The 13,370-nt window shown below is 36.7% G+C and overlaps 1 protein-coding gene across 8 annotated transcripts in view; it reads right to left on the minus strand.

Moving 5' to 3' along the window:
• The window catches only part of SGK3 (serum/glucocorticoid regulated kinase family member 3), a 155,212-nt gene that overhangs the window by 112,986 nt on the left and 28,856 nt on the right, over window positions 1-13,370 (minus strand). The window contains exons 1-2 of one of the 8 annotated variants that reach the window (XM_078153381.1): window positions 4,560-4,580; window positions 2,761-2,838 (exon numbers count right to left, since the gene is read on the minus strand). The exons of 6 other annotated variants lie outside the window; for them this stretch is intronic. The gene's annotated coding sequence lies outside the window, so the exon portion shown is untranslated. Of the gene's footprint in view, window positions 1-2,760; window positions 2,839-4,559; window positions 4,581-13,370 lie in introns of those variants that run through there. One more of the 8 variants, XM_021002171.2, reaches the window with a different exon arrangement.

Consider the following 13,370-nt stretch of genomic DNA (forward strand, 5'->3'; position numbering starts at 1 on the left):
AGTGAAAGAGAGAGAGAGAGAGAGAGAGGAAGCTACCTAAATTTGGCCTCTCGTTCTGACCTTGCCACTAACTAGAATGCTCTTGGGCACAATGTTTAACCACCTGGGCCTCAGCTTCCTCCCATCTGAAATGAGGACTTTGTTTAAATCGGAGATATCAAGCAGGAAGACCACGCAGGTCCCAAAGCACTTTCTGAGTGCTCCTGAACCATATTAAAATGTAAATGGGAAATATTCAGCAAAATAAATAAAAATACAATAAAACAGATAATACTACATTTCAAAACTGGCCTATAGAGATCTTTATGTATGGTTAGGTGGCCTCATTTCTATCTGATACCAACGGTTTAGATTACAAGGTCCCTTTCAGATAAAGTCTTCTAACTCTACCACTTAGCAGCTGAGTGACCTTGGACAAATAAGTCACTTAATGTCTGGACTTCCAGGCTCCTCCTCTGCAAAACAACAGCAGCAGCAGCAGCAGCAGCAAAACAACAACAAATACCTGCCTGCCTTACCTATCTTACAGGGTTGTTGTAAGGTTCAAATTATATTGTATGTAAAAACACTTTATAAACTATCAAATGCTACACAAAGGTAAAGTATTATTTTTATTAAATGGACATGGGCATCTGTCATTTTATAGAATAGATGCCCTGAAAATGTGCACATAGATGTAAAGTGAATTTCTAGATCATAAATTGATGTCATTTCCTCCTCCCCCAACTGCTTCTCATTGAAAAATTGAAATCATGGTTAGTTTTTCTAGAAGGGTTTTTTTTTTGTTTATTTCCTTGGGGGAAGGAAATTTGGAGAAGCTAGGTGGCACTGGACTTGAAATCAGGAAGATTCACTTTCATGAGTTCAAATCCAGCGTCAGACACTTATTAGCTATGTGACCCTGGGCAAGTCATTTAACCCTTTTGCCTCAGTTCCTCATCTGCAAAATCAGCTGGAGAAGGAAATGGCAAGCCACTTCAGTACCTTGTCAAGAAAACCCCAGATAGGTTCATGAAGAGTTGGATACAGCTGAAACACTGAACAAGGAAATTTGACCCTAGTATGCAATAAAAAAAGACTTTAATTTGTATAATACTTATCAGTTTGCAAAACACTTTCACCTACCTTATCTCATTTGAGCCTCACAACACTGTAAAATTTTTAAAAAATCTTGATCTTGATCTTGCAGAGCTTAAATGATTTATACATGATTACAGGAATGATAAATGACAGCTAGGATGACTTCTAAGTTCTAATTTATTTTAAAAACATATGAAAAGAAAATGACAACGTTCTAGTAGTGAATCAACTCACAAATATTTATTAAGCATTTAAAATGACCAGATTCTGTGCTAAGCATTGGAGATTCAAAGAAAAAGTGAAAAACAGTTTGGTGCCTTCAAGGACCTTACATTCTAATACTAAAATATTAACACTGAAAAGAAGCATGTTCAGATATAAATGCAAAATAACAAAACATTTCTGTGTTTGAATTTCTAAGAGACAGATGACAGCTTATTAAATAGATCACAGATATGGAATCTGACACTAGCTCTGTGACCCAAAAAAGGGTCAATAAGCATGTATTAAGCACCTACCATGTGCCAGGGCCTGTGCTAATAGCTGCGGATACAAATAAAGACAAGAGTCAGAGGCATTTAGAAGTAAATCTGGTTGAAGAAGGGTGCAGATGAAGCAGCAACAAAGTGAATGCAACTTCTTATAATTAATGATTAAATTACATAGAGGAGAATGGGAAGCATTAATGACACAAATTACAGTTATTAAGTATTAGAGTTATTTGTGTGTGTATATATATATGTATGTATGTATGTATGTATGTATGTATGTATGTATGTATGTATATAGTCTCCCCTACTAGACTGTAAGCTACCCAAGGGCAAGAACTCTAGTTATTTCACCTGTGTTTATCAATAGTTTCTTAAACATAATAGGCGCTTAAAAAATATTTGTTGAATTGAAAGATGTCCAAAGGGACCTAAAAATGTTGTAATCAGGTTTTTGGGTATACATTATCTATATACATACATACATACATACATACACATATACATATACATACACACACACACACATATATATATACATATATATATATATATAACTTATTAATTCTAAAGGATTCTTAAGAGTGTTACTAGGTAGATAGTGCAAAGTGGATAGAGCCCTAGAGTGGGGAGGACCTGAGTTCAAATTTGATCTCAGACACTAATTAGCTGTGTGACCCTGGACGAGTCACTTAAGCCTAATTACCTCAAAACAAACAAACAACAACAACTGAAAAACAAAACAAAAACCAAAACCAAAAAACCAGTGTAGCTGTTCTTAAGGATAAGGACAGAGTCTGGACCAGTGAGTTCATTAAGATAATGTTAGGAAACTCCCTCTGCCTTCTAAGAAGTTTATGGGGACTAGGCTCTAGTCTCTAGAGCTTTAAAAGCTTAAATGACATGCTCCAGGTCACATTTCCAAGATTAGTCAGAGGCAGGACTTGAGCTCAAGTCGTCCTGGCTTCAAGGCTGGCTCAGTAGCAACAATGATACTAATTATTATAATTAATAATGATTTTTCTGAATCCCAAATTTTATTTCATAATGAGATTCTAGGGCAGTGGTGTCTCAGTGGATAGAACACTGGTATCTGGAAGAACCAAGTTCAAATCCTGCCATACACAAATATTAATATACATATATGACTCTAGACAGGGTAGCTAAGTGGTCCTGGGTATAAGGTACCCACCTGGAGTCAGCAAGATTCATCTACTTGAGTTCAAATCTGGCCTCTGTGATTGAATATCATCTCTATATAATTATTACTCTGTGGAAGGAAAGAACCTCATGAGTTTCAAATTCTACTGGAATAAATAGTATTATAAATCATTCCTGCTGTCCTGATTACAAAGGAGGGGAGCTTGAATGTTTAAAATTTAGTAACAACTGAACTGAAAGTCAAATATTGAGAAAGGCACTGTTGTGATCCAAGGTATTAATCTTGAACCCTGTGACCCAAAGTAAAAGGGATTGTACATATCTATGATGTAGTACACAAAGGGGAAGTGAAGGAAGAGAAAGAAAAGCAATCCAGACCTTTTTACTTTAAATTACTTAATTTAAGCATATGTAAATACTTAACTTCCAATCTTGATGATTCAGGTCAGGGATTTTTAACCATTCTGTGTCATGGACCACTTTGGCAATCTGACCAAACCTATGGACCCTTTCTCAGAATAATGATTTTACAAACATAAAGTAAAATACATAGGATTACAAAAGAAACCAGTCATACTAAAATAGTTATCCAAATATTTTTTGAAAATTCATAGGTGCCAGGTTAAGACCCTCTGATTTGGATAATTTGTCTTCTATGGTGCTTTTTAAGTTTACAAAGTTCTTAACTCCCAAAAACCCTGTGAGAGTATTGTTCTGTTGTTTTCTAGGCCTGTCTGACTCTTCATGACTCCATTTGGGGTTATCTTAGCAAAGACACTGGAGTGTATGCCATTTCCTTATCTAGTTCATTTTCCAGAGGAGGAAACTGAGGCAAACAGAGTTGAGTGACTTCCCCAGCATCACATAGCTAGTGTCTGTGGCTGCATTTAAACTCACAAAGATGAGTTTTCCTGACTCTAGGACCAGGACTCTATCCAACGCACCACCTACCTATGAGGGTAACTAGTGCAAATATCATCACCCCTATTTTACAGATGAAGAAACAGGCCCAGAAAAGTTGTGACTTGCTCATAGTTACACAGCTAGTATGTGTAAAAACTAAGATTTGTACCTAGGTCTCCTGACTAAATTCATGGCATTTTCTCTATATCATATTGCCTATTAGTTCAGCACAGATCAAATGAGATAACATACATAAAGCACTTTGTAAAGTGTTTGTAAAGCCTATAAAATTGCTAACTTGTTCTTACCAATATATGACTTCCTGCACTAGGCACTTTGGGAGATAAAAGAGAAGTAAGACAAGGTCCCTGCACTCAAGGAATTTACAATTCACTTGGCAAGATAATAAACATACACATAAAAATTAGATAATAATTCAAAATGTTTATAATTGTGCCCAAATGATAGTGATATATTACATACAGTGTTACAGGAATTAGTGAAAGGAGGGAGTTGAATGAATGAATGAAAAAATATTTATTAAAAACTTTGAGCCTGACAGTATTGGAAGTGCCCTGGAATAGTTGAGCTCCCCTCAAGAAATTTATATTCTATTAGCTGAAGACAATGCATACAGGGTATTAGTGGCTAGGGAGTTTTGGTCTGGAAAGGACATGCTAATTGGTAGCCCTATGCCTCCACTCACTAGGAGTGCCCTTGATTATGTGGGTTCAAGAAGTCAGAGGAGTCATGGGGGACATGAGACTTCATTTGAACTTTCAATTTCAATAGGCAGTCAGGTGTGGAGAGCATTTTGGGTGACAGGGAACAAAGATTCAGAAGCTAGAATGAGCATGCAGTGTTTTTTGAAAACATAAGAAGAATGAGCATGGAATGTTTTTTAGAAATATAAGAAGAATGGCTTACTGTTACTACAATATATCATTGTGTATCAGCAGTACAGGTGGCCTTTGTACAACTGCTTCCCTTGCAGTCTCCTCCTTTTTGGTTTGTACCTATATGGAAATGGCACAGCCTGGAGTTACTTGGAGAGAGAAGTTATGAGTTACAGACTACACTCAGAACTAGTCTTTGGCTCTGGGACCATCCAGGAGTATCCTAGCTAGACGTTCACTACTGAGGTCATGAGTTTGGAAGAGCTTCAGTTCCAAACTACTCTGGGAGGAAGTGAAAGGGCACTGTACTCATTCAGGAATGTAGCCATTATTCTTTGTGTTACTTTAATGTACATTTTGTCCCAACCCTGTTTTGTTGTTTTTGCTTAAGTCTGCTAGCATGATGAGCAATGGAAAACCTACATTTAAATTAAATTCATAAGTATCCAGTTTTCAGACTGGCAGATGAGGCAAAGAATTCAAATTACTATGCAAAGTTCCAATAATTCAAACCCAAATCTGTGTAGGTCCAAAGAAAGAGGACACATGACCCACATCAGTTTATTCAAATCTGTCATATCTCAGCAAATAGGAAATTAGAGAAAGTTCAAAGGGATGTCTTGGGAGTTTCTCTTTGTCTGGGTCTTGAAAATTAGAGTCATTTAGTTGAATGAGATATTAATTAGAAAACTCTATGATTAATTTTGAATAATTTTATTAAATTAGAGGTCCTGTCCTTCCTAGCTTTATAATTCTGTAATTTCAAATGGAACCTCTTCTTTTATCTCAGCTTCTTGTCTATCTGAAAACCCACAACTTAAGTGTTTGCTGGACTCTGACATAGGCATTACATGTAAATGTCATATTAGGCATAGTAAATGAATTCTTAGAGACCTGATCTGTCTCTGAAAGAAACATGCTATCTAGCATATAAAGAGTTCTGAGCTATCCTCAGTCTTTTCTGTGTAATCCAAGAGACCCTATAGAATCCCTTTTCCATTTATTACTGGAGCCTTCTGAGTATATCTCTATGAAATGTGGGTCTCCAGATTATCTTCCCTTCAGCACTTTTTTCTTTCCTCAGGGCTCTGAAGAAAAGAGTCTAAGAAACTGAGGTCCAGAGAGTGATTTGCCTGGTTATAGATCTGGATACACAATGTTATGACTACTAATGTCCATAGCAGGAAAGTTTCCTTGATGTACTCTGAAAATGCTCAGCTCATTTTATACCACGAGTGGTAGAAAAATCATGTTTAAGTAAAAAATTTTAAATGCAAAATCAGATTTTAAGTGCATTGGAGGAGTTAAGTGTTTTAATTCTGCATTAATCATTTTATCAAAATTTATTGCTGTAATTCAATTAATAATGCTTTCCTAAATTATAGCTTTCAGAAGTTTGGATTTTTATAAACAGTATTTGCTTCATAAGACGAACTATTGAAAACAATTTCTCAGTTTTTATCATTTCCAAACAAGAATACTGTCTCTTTATTTTCTTGGTTACTTTCTGGCTTTGTCAGAGGAGACACATCAGTTTATAAATAAATATTCAGGCAACGAGGGATTACTGGTGTTTGTTTTGGGGCTAGACCTGTAATTCCATCGTATAGTGAGCTCCTCGTGGGGAAACTGTCCCACCAACTGAGCAGGAGCAGGCCATTTCCTCTGGAACTTGGTCTTAGAGAGTTGCATGGGTATCCCAAAGAGGTCAAAAAAGGAGGAGAGAGCCTATTTTTACAACAATATTTATAGTTGCTCTTTAGTGGTGACAAAGAATTGGAAACTGAGGTGATGTCCATCAATTGGGGAATGGCTGAATAAGTTGTGGTATATGATTGTAATAGAATTACTATCATGCAATAAGAAATGAAAAGCAGGATGATTTCAGAAAAACCTGGAAAAACATACATGAACTGGAACAAAGTGAAGTGAGCAGAACCAGGAGAACACTGTACACAGTAACAGCAATATTGTTATGATGATCAACTGTGAATGACTTAGCTATTCTCAGCAACACTAAGATCCAAGATAATTCCAAAAGACTCATGATTAAAAGTGCTATCCACCTCCAAACTGATGGACTCTAAATGCAGATCAAAACGTACTATTTTTCACTTTATTTTTTTCATGATATATTTTTTGTCTGTGTTCTCTTTCACAATATGACTAATATGGAAATGTTTTGCATGATTGCACATGTATAACCTATATCAGATTGCTTCTCGTTTCAGGGAGTGGGAAAGGAAAGAAAGAAGGGAGAGAATTTGAACTCAAAATTTTAAAATATGAATGTTAAAAATTGTTTTTATGTGTAATTGAGAAAAAAAATATTAGTTTAAAAAAAGTTTCCTGGGAGCACTGAGAGGTTAAATAACTTGCCTGTGGTCACACAGCACATACGGGTTGTCAGAGGCAAGAATTAAATTCTACACTACCCTTGTTTCCATCGTACCATATAGCATCTCCAGAAGAAAGAAAAAAAGGAGGGAAAAAAGTAGTTTGGTTTTTTGTATTTAAAAAATAATGATAACAACAACAGTAATATGTTGAATGCTTTGTAAGGTTTTTAAGCATTCAAAGGGGCCTAAAACATTATTGATGAAACATGTGATTATTACTTTATTTTCTATATAGCTATTTTTTTTGTTGTTTTTGAGAGAAACAGAATGAGAATAGTAACAGGAACATGGAACTGAGAGTCAGGAGATGTGAGTTCTAGTCCCAATCGTGCTGCTGAATAGCAGTTTACTTAATTTTCTGAGCCTTAGTCTCTTCACCTTTGGGAGGAGGAGAATGAATTAGATCAGTAATTCCCAATGATTTTTTGTTTGGCAAACCCCCCACCCCCCCACCCCCCGCCCTGTAAGAACAACAAAAATGTGTTATGAACCCTCATAATAATTAAATATACTCCTCATAATATTCTGTAATTATTTATTGCTTAAAGTGTCATTAAAGAACTTTTTAGCATGAATCTCCTGCAGCATCATTGAGAAATCATAGAGATATACTCAGAAGGCTCCAGTAATATTGATAGTTGCCCTGAGGAAAGAAAAAAGTGCTGAAGGAAAGATAATCTGGGGACCCACATTTCATAGAGATATACTCAGAAGCCTCCAGTAATATTGATAGTTGCCCTGACCATCCAAAAGATACTAGCATTATTTGACTAAACTTAGATGTTAACTTCTCTGGTCACCTGGCATTGTGATATTGTAAGGTTGTTTTTTTTTAATTAGCTAGATCTATAACTTACTTTTAATAATAACTAATATTTATATAGTACTTACTAAGTGCTAGGCATTGTGCTAAGCTAATAAATAACAACCATCATTTCATTTGATCCTCACAACAACCCTGGTAGGTACCCTGGAGTCACTTGTTTCATTTTGGTGTTTACTAGCAATCTTAGAAAATATATGAAAAATGCTATGCTGTCAGAAAGTCTTGGGAACAGATTTAGAGTTAAAAAGTGAGCTCCGAGGCCATCTAGTCACACAGGCAGAGATGGAATTTGAATCCAGGTTCTCTGATGGCAGAACCAATGTTTTTTCTGTTGTATGACACTAGCTTTATCACATCATCTTGAATATGATTGATTCATTATTTCTTTAGTACAAATTTGACCACAATTGTTTCTTCTTTCACAACATGACTAATATGAAAATATGTTTTATCAAATTGTTTACTGTCTCACAGGGAGGGGAGAGAAGAGAGAGGGAGAGAAAATTTGGAACTCAAAATTTTATAAACAATGAATGTTAAAAATTGTCTTTACATGTAATTGGAAAAAAATACTATTTAAAATAAATTTGACCACAAGACTGTTCAATCTGGGATTTAGTTCCAGTTTTTTCCAATACCATTAACCTCATAACTTATGAAGCACTAGCCTTTCTCTTCTGAGACATCTTTTCTTTGCGTCAATGACTTGTGGGCTACCCGTTGCTCTCAGCAACAGAGTTGTCATGTAGTGGAAAGAAGCTTGGACTTGGAATCAAAAGAAATTAGGGTCTGAATCATGCTTTTGGGAAGGAGGAGAAGCGAATAAACATTTATGTAGCTCTTGCTACGGGTGAGGCACTGTGCTAAGTGCTTTACAAATATTATCTCCTTTGATCCTCATAACAACCCTGGAAGATGAGGGCTGTTATTATCTGCAATTTATAGTTGAGGAAACTGAGGCAAACAGATGTTAAGTGACTTGCCCAGGGTCAACCAATAAGTATCCCTGAGCCTCAGTTTCTGCATATGTAAAATGGGCTTAAATTCCAGTTATTATTATTTGCTTTTCACTTCCTAAATTTCTCCACTTACATATGTACACTGGAAAGATGTGTTCCTATCCTGTGTTTCTAGTCCACAGGAATGTGGACCTTATTTTATTTTAAGGAAATTCTGATGTGGAAGACCATATATTGGTATCAATTGATAAGTCAGTACTACAAAAAGGCACAAAACAGAATGAGCTCTAGATTGGGAATTATCCTTTACTCTTAACCATTTCAAAAAAGTAATCCTTCTAACTGAAAGGGATTTTAGAAATCATCCAGTCTAATGTTCCATTTAGGGGTTTCTCAATCAGGAAAGACTCATTTTTCTGAGTACAAATTTGGCCTCAGACACTTACTAGCTGTGTGACCCAGGGCTTAAGCTCGTTTGCTTCAGTTCCTCATCTGTAAAATGAGCTGGAGAAGGAAATGGCAAACCATTCCAGTGTCTTTGCCAAGGAAACCCCAAATGGGTTCACAAAGAGTCAGACACACTGAAACAACACAACAACAAATTTATTAACCACCTACTATGAATAAAGAGATATGTAAGGTATTGAAGAAGCTACAGAGGGGTATCAGGCAGGGATCTCTACCCTGGAAAGTTACAATCTTGGCAGCTAAGTGGCATAGGGGAGAATGAAAGGTCTGGAGTCCTGAAGACCTGAGTTCAAATCCAGCCTTGTTAGCATGGTGACCCTGGATAAGTTATTTCACCTCTATTTGACTCAGTTTCCTCATCTGTAAAATGGGGATAAAAATAGCAACTACCTCCCAGAATTGTCTTAAGGATCAAATGAGATAACAATTGTGAAGCATTTAGCACAGTGCCTAGCAGATAGTTAAATGCTATATAAATGTTATCTACTATTATTATCTAGAGTGCATATAAATGGAGAAAATAAAGTATCAGTAAAGACAATAAATGCAAATAGATTTCAAAGGAAGGAAATTGTGTTGGGTTGGGATGATCAGAGAAGGCTTCGTGAAGAAAGCAGGATCTTAACTTGACCTTGAACAACGAGCATGATTTTGACGGATTTGAGGTCGGCAGGGGATTATTTCAGAGCTCGGACTTTAGAAATCATTTAGTACAATCATGCATTTAAAAAAATAACACTTTTTGCTGACATATTTTGTTTTTCTATACTTTCATTTCTAAATATATTCCTCCCTCCTCCATCTAGAAAGCCATCTTCTGTAAGAAAGAAAATCCCTAAAAGGAGAGGGGGAAAAAATGTTCACCAAACTAACCAATGCCTCAGACTAGTTTGAGAGGACATAACAATGGTTCTGGTTACTTCACATGGCATCAGTTCACATATGTCTCCCCACTTCTCTCTGGAACTTTCATTTTTGTCTTTGTGTCTTCACCATCTAGCACAGGACCTGGCACCCAGTAGGAACTTAATAAATCCTTGTTGAATGACTGATTGATTTGCATTCATTCTTTATTCCTTTTTTTTTTTTTTTGAGGAGGTGGTGGGACTGCACCTGTGATTTTTTTGAACTCCCAATGAGAAAACTCCTTTTACCAATGAAGATCAGCAACTACTCTGAAACTTATAGTTTGATGTCTTTTGGCACAATAATATTCTATTACATCCACGTGCCAGAGTTTGTTAAGTCATTCTCCATTTGATGAACATCTACTTTGTTTCCAGTTCCTTCTGTTGCTATAAATATTTTGCTGTATTTATGGGACCTTTTTTTTCTTCTATCTTTGCCTGCCTTGGAGTAATTGTCTAGCAGTGGAATCTTTAGATCAAAGAATAGGGGAAATTTTAGTCACTTCCTTAGTATAATTCCAAATTGCTTTCCAGAATGATTAGACCAGCTCACAACTCCAACACTGCATCAGTGACTAATCTTTGTATACCCCTTTAACAAAAGCCATTTCCATCTTTTGTCTTTGCAAATTTGCTGGGAGTGAGGTGAAACCTCAAGTTTGCTTTAATTTGCATGTCTTTTATTATTAGTCATTTGGGAGCAATTTTTCATATGATTGTTTATGATTTTCAATCCTTTTGAAAACTGCTTGATCACCTCTTTTGACCAGTTATTCATTGGGGAATAGCTCTTGGTTTTATATATCTTTGTTAATTCCTTACATTTGTTGGCTATCAGACACTTATCAGAGATACTTCCAGTTTTCTCATCTTACAGGTGGGAAAACATAATTCTCAATTTAACACTGCACCTATCTCTTCCTAACATTAATACTTTAATGTTAATATCTTAGAGAATTGTAGCACTCTCTCTGTTGACTCAATTTGATTGGGTTATATCCTAGGTTTGCTTTTGGCTTCACAAAATTAAATCCCATAAATCAAAATAAAACGGGATATGATAAAATATAAAGCCAAGTGAATCAGTGGAGGGACATTTTACTCATACTAATTTTTCCTCCTAGAACTACATGAAGGCCAGATATAACTTGACTTGAGCAGCTTAAACATATTTAAATTCATACTCCCAACTGCCAGCATAAGAGTTCAGTGCTGAGATCATGGTATGAATCCACCTATACTATATTAAATCTCAGAGAAGGAGAAAGGAGGTGGGAAAGTCTAGCACATACAACAACTAGTTTAGATTCAGACAAAGGAACAATTCTATCATTTGTGGGGAGATAGAACTTACCTTTAGTTTTGTCCTGTTCAGCTGTAATTCATTTAGCTAATTTTTAAAAAAATATAGCAACATTTACTTTCATTTAATGACAAAGAAAAAAATCCGTACTGTAGTGTTCAACTCTAGAATTATAATGATAAAATCTATTCCAGGTAAGTCCCCAGTCAAGCAATAAGTATTTGTTGAACTTCTATGTTTAGGGACTATGTGCAGACATAAAATCAAGAATACCATTGCTGTCTGGAAAATGCTTACAATCTAATCGATAAAATAAGATAAAGAACTGTATGAATTAGAGGACCTGGGTTCAAACCCTATTTCTTATTCTACTTGTATTACCTTGGGCAAGTCACTCAAAATTCCCTAGGGCATCAGTTTCTTCTTCTATATTATGAAGGGTTGGACTAGATGGTCACTAAAATCTCTCTCTATATGATGATCCTATTGTAGTACCCCTTGATGTTGCCAAAGAGATGCGGATACCTACTGGTCAGGAAAGAAATCACTCCGTGATTCTATCCTGGTGTTCCAGGATGAGCTTAATTTAGGCTAGTCTCCTATTAGTTTAGGTCTGAAACTGGAACAAAATGAGACAGTCCATGTTATTAAACAGTTAACAAAAATAAATCTACTTAGACATAGCAGGAGAAGGCTATTCAACAGGGAAAGGCATTTAAACACTCTTGAGTTAGTTCAGCTTGAGCAAATCTCCTATCCCAGTGCACCAGCCAAGCAACTGATAGCCTTCTAGCTTCTCCTAGCTAATACATAATCAGATGATGAGGGGATGATGTCAATGGTCTGAGCCCTTGTCCTCTGAGTCAGCAAAGTTTAGGGGAATATCTCAATACCTTTTAAGGAGAAACAAGCCTAACCCACATGAGGGGAAGCGTTAAGATACTGCTCCTACCATATCTGCATACTTCAGGGAGCAACCCTGAAACCCCTTAACACATAACTTACAGAAGCAGGACTGATAAGCTGGCCCCTCCTATCCTAAAGGATGGTGGGAGTAGTTGAAGCCTTTCAAGAGAGAAGCAAACATGCTGGTTCTAGGGCAGAGAGTGGAGGGGTCACTAGTTTCACTGGGATCTATACCATCAACCAGGAGAGAGGAAGCCACAAGGATGCTGCAAGTAGACCTCTAATGGTCTCCATCCTCATTTCCACCTCCTAGATTCCCTGGCTTCCTTCAAGACTCAGTAAAATTTTTACCTTCACCCTTTCCTGGGTCCTCAACCCCACTCTGCACTGCTAGTGCTTTCCCTCTGGAAATTACCTTGAATTTTCACTGTATATATTTTATATGTAATTATTTGCATGTTGTCTCCCACATTAGAATGTGAGCTTAAAGACAAGAATCATGTTTTTACCTTTCTTTGTATCCTTGAACAAATACAGCAAAGAGAGGCCATGAGGTCCAAGGAAACAGAGACAGATTTACAGTTGCAGTACTTAGCCAGATTAATTTCCTCTGGCTGGGGGGCTTAAGCTGTAGAAATAGAATTAGTGGTTCATTTTTACAACTCCTAAGAGCAAAGAGAAAAACAGACCTGTGTCTTTCTAGACAAATGGGATGGCAGTTTGGCTAGGGGTTGCTGTGACTACCTGGCTAGCACTAGGACACAGGAGGCTCAGCTACTATCTTGGCCAGTTTGAAAGGAAAGTCTCTCTCCAGGAGGAGAGGAACCAAGGGAGTGATTGGAGAGAAAGGCATGCCTAAACAAAGGAGCTGAAAGCATGGCCAGAGTTGAAGCAAATGAAGAGTGACAACCCTGCTCACTTAGCACAGCATAATACCACTCCTCCAGAGTTAGTCTATGATGTTATGAATGTAGGTATGTTGGGTCATACCTTACATAACCTAGTGATTCTGACCCCCTGTAGGTCATCATCCAAACCCCATTCCCAGCATCTGATTCCTTAGTCGCATCCCC

Source organism: Phascolarctos cinereus, unplaced genomic scaffold (genome assembly GCF_003287225.1).
Source record: "Phascolarctos cinereus isolate Bilbo 61053 unplaced genomic scaffold, phaCin_HiC Scaffold_4;HRSCAF=312, whole genome shotgun sequence".
NCBI lineage: Eukaryota > Metazoa > Chordata > Mammalia > Diprotodontia > Phascolarctidae > Phascolarctos > Phascolarctos cinereus.